The sequence below is a fragment of the Macaca thibetana genome, chromosome 11 (genome assembly GCF_024542745.1).
Source record: "Macaca thibetana thibetana isolate TM-01 chromosome 11, ASM2454274v1, whole genome shotgun sequence".
NCBI classification, from domain to species: Eukaryota; Metazoa; Chordata; class Mammalia; order Primates; family Cercopithecidae; genus Macaca; species Macaca thibetana.
The window spans coordinates 117,334,613-117,352,810 of NC_065588.1; the positions used below are offsets into that span (position 1 = coordinate 117,334,613).

The following is an 18,198-nucleotide window of genomic DNA, read 5'->3' on the forward strand; positions in this document are numbered from 1 at the left end:
AGGCCAGGAGTTCAAGACCAGCCTGGGCAACATAGCTGGGCAACGTAGCCAACTCTGAATAACACTAAGTGCTCCAGGGCTTAGTCCTGGGCCCTTCTCTCTTCTTGCTCCAGACTTACTCCCTTGGTGATTTCAACGTGTTTAAATGTTTTTACTCTGGCAACTCCCACATGTCAATTTTAATTTTATTTATTTGTTTATGTTTGAGACTGAGTCTCACTCTGTCGCCCAGGCTGAAGTGCAGGGGCACGATCTCAGCTCACTGCAACCTCTGCCTCCCGGGTTCAGGCAATGCTTGTGCCTCAGTCTCCTGAGGAGCTGGGATTACAGGAGCCCGCCACTGCGCCTGGCTAATTTTTGTGTTTTTAGTAGAGACAGGGTTTCACCATGTTGCCCAGGCTGGTCTTGAACTCCTGACCTCAAGTGATCTGCCCTCGTCGGCCCCCCAAAGTGCTGGGATTACAGGCGTGAGCCACCGCACCCAGTGACTTTCACATTTGTATCTTAAATCCATACCTCTTCCCTGAAATCCAGACTCATGTATCCAACTCCCCACTCCACGTCGGCTTTGAATTCTGGTCTGCCCTTTGCCACACTCATAACTTCTCTGCTGCTGTGGTTAGGATGATTGCAAAGGCAAGAGCAGATGTAGGGAGATGGTCAGGACACTGCACAGTGGTGCAGCTGAGAGGCAGTGGTGGCCTGGAGCAGTTGCTACAAAAATAATTTAAAAAAATAGCTAGGTGTGGTGTTGTGCACCTGTAGCCCCAGCTACTTGGGAGGCTGAGGTGGGACGACCACTTGAGTCTAGGAGTTCAGGCTACAGTGAATTATCATGGCGCCACTAAACTCTAGTCTGGGTGACAGCATGAGACTCTGTCTCAAAATAAAAAATAAAAAAGACTGGCATTCCAGCCAGGAGGATGAGGGTATAGCATAAATAGAGGCTGAGAAGTGTAAATAATGCTAGGGTGTGCCAGGGACTCAAGTGTCCTGTGTGCCTTGGCATGAAAGGGTGAGCAGGGGAGTGGTGAGAAATGTACCTGGACAGGTGGGCAGCATTGAATCTTGGAGTGCCATTCACTCATTCATTCATTCATTCAACAGATACTTATTGGGCACCTACTCTGTGCCAGGCAGGTGCTGTGGATACAATAGTGAACAAACAGTAGTGAAAAATCCCTACCTGCAGATAGCATTCTTTCTGGTAGTGGAGACAGACAATGAATAGGATAAATAGGTAAAATTATAGTAAAGAAGATGGTGATAAGTGCTAAGCAGAAAAACAAAGCAAAGGGATTAAGAGGTTGTGTGTGTGGGGGGGTGGGTGTATTTAGGTGTTCAGTCTTACATAAGGTGATTAGGGAAGGCCTCCCTGAAAAGGAGACATCTGAGCAAAGACATTAGAAGGTGAAGAGTGAGCCACGTGTGTAACAGAAGGAAGAGGACTCTTCATGGCGGAAGGAGTGGAAAGTGCGAGGACGCTGTGGTGGTACTGCCCGGTGGCAAGGATAAGGAACATCAGTGTGCCTGGAATGGAGTGATCAAGAGCAGAGAGTGGAAGGGAATGCGGTTTAAGTAGTAAAGAATGGCAAGGCAAATAGATGCAGGATTTTGTTTTTTTTTGAGACGGAGTTTCGCTCTTGTTGCCCAGGCTGGAGTGCAATGGCACAATCTTGGCTCACTGCAACCTCCGCCTGCCGGGTTCAAGCGATTCTCCTGCCTCAGCCTCCTGAGCAGCTGAGATTAAAGGTGCCTCCCGCCGTCACACCCGGCTGATTTTTGTATTTTTAGTAGAGACAGTATTTCACCATGTTGGCCAGGCTGATCTCTAACTCCTGACCACAAGTGATCCACCCGCCTCAGCCTCCCAAAGTGCTGGGATTACAGGTGTGAGCCACCGCACCCAGCCAGGATATAGGATCTTTTTAAAAAGATTTATTCCATAAACAAGGAGGAGGAGTGGATAGGATCTTGAAGACAACTGGGGAGCATTTTTTGTTGTTCTGTAGGAGTCTGATACCATACACTGGAGAGTTTTCAGTGGAGGAGTGACACGGTCTTTCATTTTAATGAGATTAATCACATTGGCTGCTGGGAGGAAATTAGATTAGAAGCAGAGGGTGGAGTGGAGGTGAAAGTGGAGGCAGGAGTATGGTTAGGAGGCTACTGCACCAGTCCAGGCAAGAGATCAGCTGACTTGGATCAGAGCAGTAGCAGTGAAATAGTATGATTTAATTTTTCTGATTTTGGAAAATTTCAAACAGTGGAATAATACAATGAACCTCCATGTACCATTACCAGCTTCAACAATGATCAACTTATAGCCAATCTGGTTTCAATTATACCCCCATCCCTAGATTTCCCACTTTGTTATTTGGAAGTGAATCTGGACATCATGTCATTCTGCTGGATATATTTTGACTCTAAGGCTAACAGGTCTTGCTAATGGGTAGAGTATGATGAGAGAGAAAGATCAGAGTCAAGGTCTAAGTCCAGGCCTTTTGGCCTTAGCAACAGAAAGGTTGAACTGCCCTTAACTCAGGTGGGATAGGCTGGGCACGGAGATCAGGAAGGAACTCAGTTTGGGAACTGAAGTTGGGGGTGTCTGTCAGAGACCCGGGTGGAGATGTGTGGTGGGAGTTGGATATGCCAGTCTGGATTTCAGGGAGGAGGTCTGGACTTGAGATACAAATGTGGGGGTCACTGGCATAGAGATGTTTAAAGCCATGACACTGAATGAGATCACCAAGGGAGTGATAACAGCAGGAAGAGAAAAAGACCCAGGACTGAGCCCCAGAGCACCTAATATTATTCAGAGTTTGGGAGTTGCATGAGTCCAGCAAAGAAGGAGGAAAAGAAGTAGCTAGTGAGGTGGAAGAGAAATCAGGAGTGATGGTTTGAAAGCCAAGTGAAGATATTGTTTTAAGAAAGAGGAAATGAGATGGGCATGGTGGCTCACACCTGAAATCCCAGCACTTTGAAAGTCAAGGTGGGAAGATTGCTTGAGCCCAGGAATTCAGTATCAGCCTGGGCAATATGGCAAAACCCCATCTCTACAAAAAATACAAAAATTAGCCAGGTAGGATGGTGAGCGCCCATAGTCCCAGCTACTCAGGAGGATGAGGTAGGAGGATTGCCTCAGTCCAGGGAGATCCAGGCCGCAGTGAGCCATGATCATGCCACTGCATTTCAGACAAAAATCTGCTTTTTGTCCTGAGGGCAGTGGCAAATTTAGGGGAGTGGCACGTAGTGGAGTTAAGATCTAGAGAGATTGGTTTGGTTGCTTCCATGGTGAGGATGGATGGCAGAGGGCAAGGGCAGACGCAGGGAAATGCATTAGGATGCTTCGCAGGGATGCAGGTGATAAGCAATAAGGCCCAAGATGAGGCTGAAGCAGTGCAGGTGGAGAGGAGGGGTTGAATTCTAGGTCTATTTTGGAAGAAGCGTGGGCAGGACTTCTTATTCACTATAGATGAGGGGCAGGGAGAAGACAGGGATGACTCCCAGCTCCGGCTTGCATCCTTGAGTAACTGCTGGGGCCACCATTCACAAGGAGAGAAGGAGTGGGCATGGTTGTGGGGAGTTCTAGGAGTGCTTTTTGGACGATGATTTGGTAGTACCCAAAGATGAGAAGTGAGTGACCTGCTCCATGTGAAGACAGATTTGATTTCCCTCAGTATACACATGGTCATTGGTACCTCGGGGAGGAATGAATCACACCATCACACCAAAATGAACTAATGCAGAGACAGAGTCTCGTTCTGTCTCCCAGGCTGAAGTGCAGTGATGCAATCATAGCTCACTGCAGCCTCAAACTCCTGGGCTCAAGCGATCCTCCCACCTCAGCATCCTGAAGTGCTGGGATTGCAGGCATGAACTGCTATGCCTGGCCAAGCCCCAGATTGAAGTGATGAGCAGAGGAAGGGAAATTTAGGCGGTTCCTGCTGGGGTGGCCAAAGAGGTAGGCACAAAACCAGAGTTAAAAAAAGTCACCCACATTGCTGAATGCTTCTGAGAAGTTAAGAAATACAGATCTGAGAAGTACCCAAGAAAGCTACTGGTGATCAAGGTGGGTGCAGTTTTAGGAGAGAGGAGGGAGCTGAAGTCAGATTAGGCTGGGTGGGGTGGGGGACATGGAGACCAGAAGTGCAGATAATTATTTCAAGGAGTTTGTCAGTCATGACATATTCCAATTTAACTTTTCAAACTGGCTAACCCCAAGTGGAAAGCATCATGTATTTTAATTACATAAATTCTAAAATTTCTTGTATTTCCAATATTTGGTAGTACTTGATCCTTGAGCAATACCATATTACGAGGATTATATTAAAGAGCAGTGACAATTTCATAAAACTAAGTCAACAATCGGTTAAGACTCCAAACATTTGCCATATGGTTATGATGACTGACAATGAACTGCAAGGCAATATAGAAGTTATTCAAACAATAAACATTCAGACCTTAACCTATTCGTTTTTTCTTCGACTTCATGAAATCTCTGAGGGTTACACAGCTTTCAATTTTTTGATCGTTAATATGTTGGATGACATTTGAGGATTTCAAAAGGGAACATGAAATCTGTAATGTGTTGGTTTTATGGTTGTTAAAATACCACCCAGTTGAGCAGGCATCTGCAGGGAGGGAGAAGAGCCAGTGGATAGGAAAGGGCTGAGCTAGGTTTTGAGCAGGAGAAAGACACACAAAGATGAGTATTGTCTTAGCTTGGATTCCTCTCAATGCAGAGCATGAGACAACGGGTTGCATGAACGTGGTTTGTTCTGGGAAATGATCTCAAGGGATAAGTGTGGGGGACTGGGAAGCAGAGAAAGCCAGTCTGAGGAACTCTTTCTTTCCCTTTCGCTTTCGCTTTCCCTTTCCCTCTCTTTTTTTTTTTTTTTCGATGTTGTCTTGCTCATTCACCCAGGCTGGAGTGCAGTGGCGTGATCACAACTCACTGTAGCCTCAACCTCTTGGGCTTAAGTGATCCTCCCACCTCAGCCTCCTGAGTAGCTAGGACTATAGGCACAAGCCACCGTACCTGGCTAATTTCGAATTGTTTTTTTTGTTGTTGTTGTTGAAACAGGCAGGGTCTCACTATGTCGCCCAAGCCGGTGTCGAACTCCTAGGCTCAAATGATCCTCCCACCTCAGCCTCCTGAGTAGGCAGAACTACAGTCACCATGCCTGGTTAATTTTCAGAAAATTGTTTGTGGAGATGGGTTCTTGCTGTGGTGCCCAGGTTGATGTTGAACTCTTGGGGTCAAGTGATCCTCTCACCTTGGTCTTCCAAAGTGCTGGATTACAAGAATGAGCCACCACACTTGGTCTCAAGGAACATTAAATTGATTACTACTGTGGGCATCTGGGGCTTGATCCCACTCGGGACCCTCCTAGGTACTGTGTAGAATGTGCCTTAAAACTGTCCATCTATGGCAGGCACAGTGGCTCATGCTTGAAATCCCAGCACTTTGGGAGGCCAAGGTGGGCAGATCACTTGAGGCCAGGAGTTTAAGACCAGCCTGGCCAACACGGTGAAACCCTGTCTCTACCAAAAATATTACAGGCATGGTGGTGGGCACCTGTAATCCCAGCTACTTGGGAGGCTGAGGCAGGAGAATTGCTTGAACCCAGGAGGCGGAGGCTGCAGTGAGCCGAGATTGTGCCACTGCACTCCAGCCTGGACAACAGAATGAGACTCCATCTCAAAAAAAAAAAAAAAAAAAGAAAAAAGAAAAAAAATTGTCCATCTAGGCCAGGCGCCGTGGCTCATGCCTGTAATTCCCAGCACTTTGGGAAGCTGAGGCGGGAGGATTGCTTGAGCCCAGGAGTTCAAGACCAGCCTGGGCAACATAGGGAGATCCCTTCTCTACAAAATATTTAAAAATTAGCTGGGTGTGGTGGCGTGTGCTTGTTGTTCCAGCTACTTGGGCAGGGTGGAGGGCGGGGCTGAGGTAGGAGGATCTGAGTGCAGGAAGTCAAGGCTGCAATGAACCCTGATTATTCCACTGCAATCCAGCCTGGGCAAGAGAGTGAGACTCTGTTGAAAAAGAAAAAAATTATCCATCTGAGAGGTAGAAGAGGGGACACTGGTTCTGGCCTTCCCCTTGGTTACACGTTGCTCCGTGGGGTGTTAGCTCCCTTGAATTTCTTGGCTTGCTCATGCATTCTAATGGATGAGTAGGCACCCACAGATGTTTCCTATGAGGTGGTGGAGAATGCCTTGATAGAAAGCAGGGCCATGTTTTCTATTCATGGAGAGAGATTATAGAAGAAAATGGCTCACAGGCTGGGCATGGTGGCTTACGCCTATAACCCCAGCACTTTGAGAGGCTGAGACAGGCAGATCACCTCAGAGGTCAGGAGTTTGAGATCAGCCTGGCCAAATGGTGAAACGCTGTCTCTACTAAAAATACAAAAAATTAGAGGGGCGCAGTGGCGGGTGCCTGTAATCCCAGCTACTAGGGAGGCTGAGGCAGGAGAATTGCTTGAACTGGGAGGCAGAGGTTGCAGTGAGCCGAGATCGTGCCTCTGCACTCCAGCCTGGGCAACAGAGTGAGACTCTGCCTCAAAAAAAAAAAAAAAAAAAAAAAAAAAAAAAAAAAAAAGGCTAACAATGCATAGAATGCTGCTGCCAATTGGCTGGGCGCGGTGGCTCACACCTGTAATCCCAGCACTTTGGGAGGCCGAGGTGGGCAGATCACAAGGTCAGGAGATCAAGACCATCCTGGCTAACACAGTGAAACCCCATCTCTACTAAAAATACAAAAAATTAGCCGGGAGTAGTGGTGGACGCCTGTAGTCCCAGCTACTCGGGAGGCTGAGGCAGGAAAATGGTGTGAACCCAGGAGGCGGAGCTTGCAGTGAGCCGAGATTGTGCCACTGGACTCCAGCCTGGGCAACAGAGCAAGTCTCCATCTCAAAAATAATAATAACAATAAAGATAATAATAATAATAATGCCAATTTCCTCTCCTCCCTGTATACACTCCTCTACAAGGCTGGCTTTGCAGCTCCTCCCAGCAAGAGGTGGAATTTATTTCTCTATTTCCTTCAAATCAAGGCTTGGCCATGTGACTGGTTTTGGCCAGTGGGACATTAGCAAATGTGATGCAAGCAGATGCTTAAGAAGTGCGGGCCTAGGGGGACTTGCCCTTTCTCTTGCTCCTGTCAGAGTCCAGTGACCACATGCACAAGCTCAGGTCGGCCTATTGGGTAAGGAGAAACCTATGGTGAAGGCATCCCTATTTTTCCCAGCTGAGATAAATATATATACATATATATAGTTTGTTTGCTTTTTCTTTAGACGGAGTTTCGCTCTTGTTGCCCACCCTGGAGTGCAATGGAACAATCTTGGCTCACTGCCACGTCCGCTTCCCCGGTTCAAGCGATTCTCCTGTCTCAGCCTCCTGAGTTGCCGGGACCACAGGTGCACGCCACCATGCCTGGCTAATTTTTGTATTTTTAGTAGAGATAGGGTTTCACCATATTGGTCAGGCTCGTCTTGAACTCCTGACCTCAGGTGATCCACCCACCTCAGGCTCCCAAAGTGCTGGGATTACAGGTGTGAGCCACCGCACCTGGTGGAGAACCCCAGTACCTTTAAGGCCTGTCTATTGTGATTATTTCTGTCTTATATCCGTTACAGCTTGGTCCAGAGAGCTGCCTTAGACTCTCCACTGAATTTATTCAAACAGCTGCCTTTGTGCTGCTGTGTTTTGCTTATCTGGCGGGGAGAGTTTCTGTGTCTGTTCCCAGGCATCTTCTTGCAGCTGCAGGCATCCCCGCCTCGTCTGCTTCCAGCTTCCCTGTACTCTTTGTGCTACTCTGTGGAAATGTGTCTGTGTCACTGAAGTGCTATGCAGGTCTGTGTGTGTGATTGTCAGGGAGAGTTGACCTGCCACATAAACCAGCTGGCACCCCCTCTAGCATCATCTGGATTCCTGGATCCACACGAGTTAATTTTAGGCATCAGGATGCCCAGAGAGTAAAACATTAATGCTGGGTGTCTGTAAGGCTATTTCCAGAGAAGATTAGCATTTGAAAGAGTACACTGAGGGATGAAGATCTGCCCTCACTATGTAGGTGGGCATCGTCCAATCCACTGAGAGCCTGGACAGTTTGTGAAGGAAGGGTGGTGAATTTGCTGTCCTCCTTGGGAGCTGAGACGTTCATCTTCTCCTGCCCTCAGACATCAGAGCTCCAGGTACTCAGGTCTTCGGACTCTGAGACTTACACCACTGGCTCCTCTGGGTCTCCAGCTTGTTGATGGCATATTTTGGGACTTCTAAGCCTCTGTAATCATATGAGCCAATGATATGGTTTGGACCTGTGTCTCTGCCCAAATCTGATGTTAAATTGTAAATCCCAGCATTGGAGGTGGGACCTGGTGGGAGCTGATTGGATTATAGGGGTGGAGTTCTCATGAATGGTTTAGCACCATACACCCTTGATACTGTATAGTGAGTTCTTGTGAGATCTGGTTGTTTAAAAAGTGTGCAGGAGGCCGGCAGATGAATTGCTTGAGGTCAGAAGTTCAAGACCAGCCTGGCCAACATGGTGAAACCCGGTCTCCACTAAAATACAAAAGTTAGCTGGGCTTGGTGTTGGGCACCTGTAATTCCAGCTACTAGGGAGGCTGAGGCAGAATTGCTTTAACCCAGGAAGTGGAGGTTGCAGTGAGCCAAGATCACGCCACTGCACTCCAGCCTGGGTGACAGAACAAGACTCTGTATCCAAAAAAAAAAAAGTATGAAGGACTTCCTGCTTCTCTCTCTTGCTCCTGCTCCAGCCATGATTGTAAGTTTCCTGTGGCTTCCCCAGAAGCAGGTTTCTATGCTTCCTGTACAGACTGCAGAAGTGTGAGCCAATTAAACCTCATTTCTTCATAAATTACCCAGTCTCAGGTATTTCTTTATAGCAGTGTGAGGCCAGACTAATGCAACCAATTCCCCTAATAAATCCCCTCTTCTTTATCTACACGTATACCCTATTGGTTCTGTTTCTATGGAGAACCCTGACTAATATGGTCCAGTTGTACCTAATGTTAGCTTCCCCTGGACTCTTATGGGCCATTATATTCTATTTATTTTGTATTTGTATTTTTAGAGTCAGGGTCTCACTCTTTCACCCAGGCTGGAGTGTAGTGGCACAATCATACCTCACTGTAACCTCAAACACCTGGGCTTATGTGATCCTCCTACCTCAGCCTCCCAAGTGGCTAGGACTATAGATGCGTGCTTACCACACCTACCTAACTTTTAAATTTTTTGTAGATATGAGATCTCTATGTTTCCCAGGCTGGGCTCAAACTCCTGGCTTCAAGTGATTTTCCTGCCTCGGCCTTCCAAAGTGCTGGGATTGTAGGTATGAGACACCGCGCCCAGCTCATTCTACTTATTTTTACTTCAACTATTTTGAACTGGGTCTCTGTCACTTGCAACCCAAAATGTCCTTATGTTACAGGAGTGAATGGACTGGAAGGACAAATGGGCAGAAAATTGAAGGCATCCACTAGGCAGTGACTGGCAGGCTTGACCATGGGGTCTGGGCTGGATAGAAAGGCAAGTAAATAAGGGTGTAGAAGAAATGAGTCAGCAGCTCAAGGTCCTCCCTCCTTGAAACCTTAAGCCTTCCTTCTCTGAATCTCTTCTTGGAGCTGAATGACATTCACTGGGAGCCTCCTGGCCTCCCAGTGATACTGGGCTTTTGCTAACTCATATCAGCCTGTTTTCTGTAGGTCCCCAGAACTCCACAGAATTGTGACCGCCTCCCTGTTTAAAGGTAGGAAAATGTGGAGCCCCGTCCCTGATCATTACCATAATTCATCTCCTTGTATTTTGGCAAAACAGCTCCATCGGGCTTCTGGGTCTTAGGGACTTTCTCCTTGTGATATCTGGAGCACCACAGAATAAAGCTGCATCCAGTTTTCAACCTACCCAAAGGACAGAAACTTGCACAAAAATTGTCTCAATGCCTAATATCACATTTTCTCCATCCTCCTTCCTGACTCTAAAGCAGGAGGAAGATAGCTCCTGGAGATTCTGAAACCAACAGGCAAATGGCAAAGGTTGTCAGGGATAAACATGATAATTTATGCATAACATATAAAATAATGCCAATGGTCAGAATAACTTAATCACATGGTCACACCCAGCTGCAAGGGAGGCTGGGAAATGTAGTCTTTAGCCTTTGGCAATGTGCCTAACTAAAAATTCTATTGCTGTGGAAGAAGGAGAGAAACCTTAAGGCTTCCTTAAGGATACTGAGGGAAAATAGCAATTTCTGCCACAACATGCGTTCTGTTTTTGCCATTTTGGCCCTGGTATAGAAGTAGGAGTGAGGGAACTGCCAGGACTGGAAAGAATACAGCTCTTCAGAATTCCCTCCACCCCAACACGAGGATATGAAGGGAGAATTTGGAGGGGGCAGTGGAAGGAGCTAATAACAGCTGGTAGCTGTTGCATTTATTGAGCACTTGTGTGCTAGGCACTGGGTGAAGAATTTCACCTGTGACATGTTATTCCAGACCTCATCCAAGACTTCATTCAATCTTCTTTAAATTCATCCATTCATTCAACACATATTTACTGAGCACCTATTATGTGTTTGCCACTATGCCAGGTACTGGGAGAGAGTGGTGAATAAGATGGTCCTCCATTCCTGGTGAGTTTGCAGCAAAGCACAGTAGTCGCAGCATGAGCTTTGGAGCCAGAGCGTCTGGGTTCAAATCCAAGTGTATTCACTGTGTGAATGTGGAAGTCATCTAAACTATCTGTGTCTCAATTTCCCCACCTGGAAAATGAAGATGATAATAGTACCTACATCCTAAGGCTACTGTAGTGCTCCAAAGAAGTGATAGATGAAAAGTACTCAGCCCAGTATCTGGCATATAGTTGGTACTCAATAAATGTCAGCTATTATTCTAATGGGGGAGACAAATCTCAAATTGGAATTTTAATGAGATGAGTGTGAACAGAAAAAAGAGCAGGGTTCACTGTCAGCAGTGGCCAGAACTCTGGGAGTCATTCTTTTTTTTGGGGTGGGGTGGGGGGGATGAAGTCTTGCTCTGTTGCCCCCAGGCTGGAGTGCAGTGGTATGATCTCAGCTCACTGCAACCTCTACCTCCCAGGTTCAAGCGATTCTCCTGCCTCAGTTTCCCTAGTAGCTAGAACTAGAGGTGCACGCCACCACGGCCTAATTTTGTTTTTTTTTTTTTTTACTTTTAGTAGGTATGGGTTTTTGCCACATAGGCTGGGCTGGTCTCAAACTCCTGACCTCAGGTGATCCACCTGCCTCTGCCTCCCAAAGTGCTGGGATTACAGGCGTGAGCCACTGTGCCTGGCTGAGTCATTCTTTTTCCTGGATTATTCAGTTGAGATATAACTTACACACAATAGAGCACCCAGATTTGAAGTGCAGTGGATAAGGATGATGGCACTTGTCACCAGATGCCCCTTCAGGACTGGGGCACTCATTGCCCAGCTGTTGGGAGTGTTGCTGCTGACAGCTCCTAGTTGAGTCTCTGCCAAAGCATTGCCCTCAGACAATGGGAGGTTGCTTCACTCAAGGTCATATCCTCAGGCCAGGCGTGCCTGTTATCCCAGCACTTCAGGAGGCCAAGGAGGGAGGGTTGCTTGAACCTGGGAGACAGAGGTTGCAGTGAGCTGAGATTGTGCCACTGCACTCCAGCCACGGCACTCCAGCCACGGCACTCCAGCCTGGGCGACAGAGGGAGACTCCACCTCAAAAACAAATAAATAAATAAATAAAATAAAATAAAAAAGAAAAATAATGGTAAATATCTACAATTTACAAAGTTTTTACAAATGATAAGGAACACAGACAGCTCAATGGGAAAATGTGCAAATTACATTAATAGATAGCTCCCAAAAGTTCAAGTTGAAAGGTCAATAAGCAAATGTATTTTTTTGAAAGGTAGACTACAAAACCAGTATGCGTGATATGGGTCCACTTATGTAAGCTCTGTGTGCACCATATGCATATAGATTTCAAGAGAGACACGAGAGGCTGGGCGCGGTGGCTCAGGCCTGTAATCCCAGCACTTTGGGGGGCCGAGGCGGGCAGATCACTTGAGGTCAGGAGTTTGAGACCAGCCTGACCAACATGGTGAAACCCCGTCTCTACTAAATATACAAAAAATTAGCTGGTAGTGGTGGGCGCCTATAATCCCAGCTAATCAGGAGGCTGAGACAGGAGAATCCCTTGAGTTGGAGAGGCGGAGGTTGCAGTGAGCTCAGATTGCGCCACTGCATTCCAGCCTGGACAACGGACTGAGGCTCCATCAAAAAAACTAAAAATAAAAAAATAAAAAAGCCAGGCACGGTGGCTTATGCCTATAATCCCAGCATTTTGGGGGGCCGAGGCAGGCGGATCACCTGAGGTCAGGAGTTTGAGACCAGCCTGACCAACATGGAGAAACCCCGTCTTTACTAAAAATACAAAATTACCCAGACATGCCTGTAATCCCAGCTACTCGGGAGGCTAAGGCAGGAGAATCGCTTGAACCTGGGGGGGTGGAGGTTGCGATGAGCCAATATCGCGCCATTGTACTCCAGCCTGGGTGACAAGAGGGAAACTCTGTCTCAAAAAAAAAAAAAAAAAAAAAAGGTCAGGAGAGAATAGTCACTGTTATTGGTATTCTCTCAGGGATTTCATGTGAATTTTATCATCTTATGCTTTTTTGCATTGCTTTAATTTTTTAAAAAAATAAGTCTATTGTGATATTCAGATAATCGGAAACAATTAATTATTATTTTTTGAGACAGGGTCTCACTCTGTCACCCAGGCTAGAGCACAGTGGTGCAATCTCAGCTCACTGCAACCTCCGCCTCCCAGGCTCAAGCAATCTTTCCATCTCAACCCCCTGTGTAGCTGGGACAACAGGCAAGTGCCACCTCGCCCGGCTAACTTTTATATTTTTTTGTAAAGACGGGGTTTTGCCATGTTGTCCAGGCTGGTCTCAAACTCCTGAGCTCAAGTGATCCACCCACCTGGGCCTCCCAAAGTGCTGGGATTACAGGTGTGAGCCACCACGCCTGACCAGAAAACAATTTAATTATTATGATGAAAAACATCTAGTGTTGTGGACTAAGAGCACAAGTTCTAGTGTCGGAGACTTTTGTGTTTCAATCTCAGCTCCACTTCCGCTTTGGTCTCTGTTTTCTTATCTCCAAAATGGGGACAATGAATAATTGCATATTTTAATGTATATTAAAATAATTTTAATTTAATTTAATATTTAAGAAATTTAATATATATTTTAAGGTATATTAAAATAATTGCTGGAAAGACTACATAAAAATGCAGCATATGTAGCATAGATCATGAACAGAAGTCAGTAAATGGTGGTCTTGTTATTATTACTGATGTTATTGATTTTATTAATATCTGAAGCCCCTGAGCTCTGAAGCTTGTTGAAAATCATGTTTGTACTCATCAGGAACCATTTTACTGTCCTTGAGGAACGTGGCATTGGAACCGAGAGGTTCTAAGCAGGACACCACACTTCAGAAGGTAACAGATGGGCTGGGTGTGGTGGCTCACGCCTGTAATCCCAGCACTTTGGGAGACCGAGTCAGGATTGCTTGAGCCTAGGAGTTCAACACCAGCCTGAGCAACAAAGTGATAACCCCCCACATCCCATCTCTACAAAACATAAAAAAATTAGCTTGATGTGGTGGCACATGCCTGTGGTTCTGGCCACAGAGCTGAGGCAAGAGGATTACTGGAGCCCAGGTCAAGGCTTCAATGAGCCCCGATGGCACCACTGCAGCCTGGGGCACAGCGGGACATCCCGTCTCAAAAACACAAAAAAGATAGCAGTACAGCACAGTATGGCAACAGCAAACACACACAATGGCTATCCCTAACATTGTACGGTATCCTTAGACAATGAGGTTATTTCCATTTGTTTCTCTTAAAAAATGCTGGAGGCCGGGTGCAGTGGCTCATACTTGTAATCCCAGCACTCTGGGAGGCCAAGGTGGGCGGATCACCTGAGGTCAGGAGTTTGAAACCAGCCTGACCAACATGGTGAAACTTCGTTTCTACTAAAAATACAAAAATTAGCTGGACGTGGTGGCGCACGCCTGTAGTCCCAGCTACTCAGGAGGCTGAGGCAGAAGAATCACTTAAACCCGGGAGACGGAGGTTGTAGTGAGCAGAGAGTGCGCCACTGCACTCCAGCCTGGGCGACAGAGTGAGACCCTGCCTCAAAAAATAAAAAATAAATAAAAATAAAAAATAAACAGTGCCCAACACCCTGCAAGCAACCTTTCTAATCCCAAAGGATTAGAAATCACCTCCTTGGGTTGGGTGGGAATCTATCATTTGGAAGTTCCATTTATTTCCCCAGGCCATGATGGAATATGGTAACACACGCATTTATGGGAGGACTTAATCTCCAAGGTATCGTTCCAGTCCTGTCTCCCCGAAAAAGAGCAACCTCCAGTCTCTCCCACTGGATTCCACTTTCCCAAACCTTCCAAGGCCAGGTTGGCGAAGGGGCCCTGACTAGTTTCTCTGGACCCGACCTGTCGCTGTCTTTACCCAGAGCATTGAAAGCCGGGAGCATATCCATCCAAATGACTCCGCTGCTCTCCTGGACTGGACCTGGAGGGACAGGGAGTCAGGGGCCCTGGTCCCCTCCCTGTGCCGGACCACAGTGATGTTGCAAGCCAGGCTCTTGCTACAGCAACCCAGTTCTTCTTAATGATACAGTCTCGCAGCTGTGCCTGGTCTTGGATGCTGGAGAAGCAGCTCAGGAAGAGAATCAGGTCCAGGTCGGAGTTGTAGTTCAGCGTCATCCCCTTCCCTGTGGAGCCGCTCTGTGGAGGATGACATGGGTGGGTGTCACGTCTGCTGAGATCTGTTGCTTTGGGGTTAGGAGTAAAGCCAGAGGCACCCAGGTTAGGCTGTTCACCCAGGTCCCTAAGGAGCCCTTGGTCTCCATCATACATCATGGTCTTTGCTGAGTATTATCCCTTTTTGCATTGATGCAAAAAAATTAAATACCTGGTAAACACTTCGAAGGATATAAGTAACATGTAAAACTCCACTCCTCTCTAAGCCCTAAACTCCTTTTCCAGAGACAACCACAGTTACACGCTTCTTGTATATCGCTCCATAAATGAACGTCAAGACCTGTATCACCCAACATGGTAGCCAAGAACCACATGTGGCTATTTACGTTTAAATTAATTATACTGGGAGCAGTGGCTCACGCCTGTATTGCCAGCACTTTGGGAAGCCGAGGTGGGAGAATTGCTTGAGGCCAGGAGTTTGAGGCTGCAGTGAGCCATGATCACGCCACTGGTACTGAAGCCTGGGTGACAGAGACACTGTCTCTAATAGATAAATACATACATTTAAATGAATTAAAATGAAATGAAATAAAACATTCAGTACTTTGGTGTTACTGATCTCATTTGAAGTACTCAAGAGCTGCCCAGAAATAGTGGCTATCATATTGGACAGTGAATATATAGAACCTTCCCACAGGGTGTGGTGGCTCACACCTGTAATCCCAGCCCTTTGGGAGGCTGAGGCGAGTGGATTGCCTGAGCTCAGGAGTTCAAGATCAGCCTGGGCAACACGGTGAAACCCTATCTCTACTAAAATACAAAAAAAACCCCACAAACAAATTAGCTAGGCGTGGTGTCGCGTGCTTGTAATCCCAGCTACTTGGGAGGCTGAGGCTGAGGCACGAGAATTGCTTGAATCTGGGAGGTGGAAGTTGCGGTAAGCCAAAGTTGTGCCACTGTACTCCAGCCTGGGCAACAGAGCAAGGCTGTCACAAAAAAAAAAAAAAAAAAAAAAAAAAAAAGAAAGGAAGAAAACTTAGTGCTTAAAAAACTCAAGCATATGTTGAATTATGTGCAATGTACTCCCTTCCTAATACAAAAACAAAGTCCTTCTTGTTGCTTGTTTACCGATGTTTATTCAAATAGGATCTCTAGCTCCATAGATAACTTTGTTGTAGGTATTTTCTGTGCTGGTCAAAACCGTGGAACTAGGTATTCTAGGGATGTTTCCACCTCTGGAAATAGAGATGGTTGAGAGAGCAAGAGGAAAGGTAAAATATATTTTTTTCATATACAGACAAACAGACTCCATTTGACACACATCCCTGAGAGGTAGGAATAGGATCTTCAAGATGTGAGCATTTGAGGTCATATAAATGGTGCGCCTCCCATCAAGACAGGGCATTTCAATCCGTAGAAGAACTTTATTATAACATGTTAAAATACTTGAACACCTTCAAGCCCATTCTTAAGAGAATATGCATTCCGTTTCTGGTTCTGATCAGGATTCCCCTGTTCTTTGCGTTTTGGTTTCGGATCTGGAAAGCAAAGATGCGGCCAGAGCTCTACAGCAGAGGGAGCGTAGGGCACACTCAGATGTGTGGACCTGTCAAAAGCCAGAAGGGCAAAGTTGTATCTTTTTAAGCAACCATGGAAGCTCAAATTTCTGTTTTGAAGCTCACGGTTTGCTAGTAACACTCCTGATTATTTGCCTTCAACTCCGTATTTAAAGATTCTTTAACACTGGCACCCAGGCTACAGTGCAGAGGCATGATCACACCTTACTGCAGCCTCGACCTCCTGGCCTCAAGTGATCCTCCCACCTCAGCCTCCCAAGTAGCTGGGACCGCTGATGGATGCTACCATACCTGGCTAATTTTTTTGTATTTTTTGTAGAGACGAGGTTTTGTTATGTTGAAAAAGGCTGGTCTTGAGCTGCTGGGCTCAAGCAATGTGCCTACATTGGCTTCCCAAAGTGCCAGGATTACAGGCGAGAGCCACTGTGCCTGGCCTGAAGATTCGTTAAAGCTGCATTTCCTTCCTTTTCAGTCTTATTCTTGGCAGTCGTTGCCACTCCCAGGTGAAGTCTGATTTGCTTAAGATAATGTTAGATGTCTTTCATTCTAGCAAAATGAGCCAAATCTAGATTTATGGTTAAGGCATTTTTGACTTAGGGTGATATATTAAAAGTTGAACTATAGCTTAGTACTTTCCCAGGGAAACCATGCTATAAATAGGTATTTGATTCCATGGTCAGCCCCTAACAAACCCTCTGAACCCAGAGAGTACCCTCTGATATTAGCTAATTGCTAGGTAGTTTCTAACAAAATCAGTCAGTGCTATTTTATTTATTTATTATTATGTTTTTTTAGATCGAGTCTCGCTCTGTCGCCCAGGCTGGAGTGCAGTGGCGTGATCTCAGCTCACTGCAAGTTCCACCTCCCGGGTTCATGCCATTCTCCTGCCTCAGCCTCCTGAGTAGCTGGGACTACATGCACCCACCACCACGCCTGGCTAATTTTTTTTTTTTGTATTTTTTTTTAGTAGAGACGGGGTTTCACTGTGTTAGCCAGGATGGTCTCGATCTCCTGACCTCAGGATCTGCCCGCCTCGGCCTCCCAAAGTGCTAGGATTACAAGTGTGAGCCACTGCGCCCGGCCAGTCAGTGCCATTTCAGAATGAAAATATAGATGACCTTTATCACTTTAGGGGTAAAATGGGGCTTGTTAAAGAGGAAACAAAAGGCATAAATTTTAATTTCTTAGAAAAAAATTTTTAAATAATATATTAAAAAGTTAAAAATTTTAAATAATTGAGATGAGGTCTTGCTATGTTGCCCAGGCTGGCCTTGAACTCCTGGGCTCAAGCAATCCTCCCCCCTCAGCTTCCCAAAGTGCTGGGATTACAGGTGGGAGCCACTGTGCCCGGCCAAAAGACATAAATTTTATACAAACCTGCTATCCATATTCCACTTGATTCCCTGGCACTTAGACAGCTGGATCCCAAATCATCATCATCATCATCATCATCTAGATATGTAGAATAGTTTACTGCTTAAGAGCACTTTTCTACGCTTTATCCCATTTATTGTGCATTAGAAACCAGTTTTAGAGAAGAGGAGACTAATGCTCAGAGAGACAAAACAACTCATCCCTTACCATCCCACAGCCCCGCAGTGCCACAGGGCAGAGCTGGGATTTGGACTCCGGGGGTTCCTGATGCTCACCTTCACCACCTTCAGCACCCTGACTTCTTGGTCCAGAATCAGCTCATTATAGAAGCACCGATCCCTCAAGAACTGCCCGATTCTGTGCCCGGCATCCTTCGTTTCATCCTTCCAGTCTCCCTGGGGCTGGAGGCTGTTTAACGAAGGCA

The 18,198-nt window shown here is 46.3% G+C and overlaps 1 protein-coding gene across 1 annotated transcript in view; it reads left to right on the forward strand.

The window, feature by feature from the left end:
• The window catches only part of P2RX4 (purinergic receptor P2X 4), a 341,582-nt gene that overhangs the window by 113,115 nt on the left and 210,269 nt on the right, over positions 1-18,198 (forward strand). The gene's annotated exons all lie outside the window — the stretch shown is intronic.